The sequence below is a fragment of the Ziziphus jujuba genome, chromosome 7 (genome assembly GCF_031755915.1).
Source record: "Ziziphus jujuba cultivar Dongzao chromosome 7, ASM3175591v1".
NCBI lineage: Eukaryota > Viridiplantae > Streptophyta > Magnoliopsida > Rosales > Rhamnaceae > Ziziphus > Ziziphus jujuba.
Window position 1 is genome coordinate 29,782,163 of NC_083385.1, and position 338 is coordinate 29,782,500.

Consider the following 338-nt stretch of genomic DNA (forward strand, 5'->3'; position numbering starts at 1 on the left):
GGGCCCACCCGGCACCGTTACCGGTGCATGGTGGCCCCCACCTGCCGACGAGACCTGCCATTGTGCCCACACCCCCGCTGGGGGGTGTGGGCAGCGCTGGCAGGCCGGGGGGGGGGCTCGCTGTTGAAGCAGGCAGGTACCACCCCCCTAAAGAGCTTATTTAGCCATTTTCTTTCTGGCAGGCTCAGATATCAATTTCAGCGAGGAGTCATAATGGCCATTTTTTTGGCTCTAGACATCGAATTTTGATGAGATTTTTTGCAGGGATGCTTAGAAAAATGGGTAGAACATTATGGAATTGGATTTGTAATTTTTGGAGCAACATAGAATTTTTTATA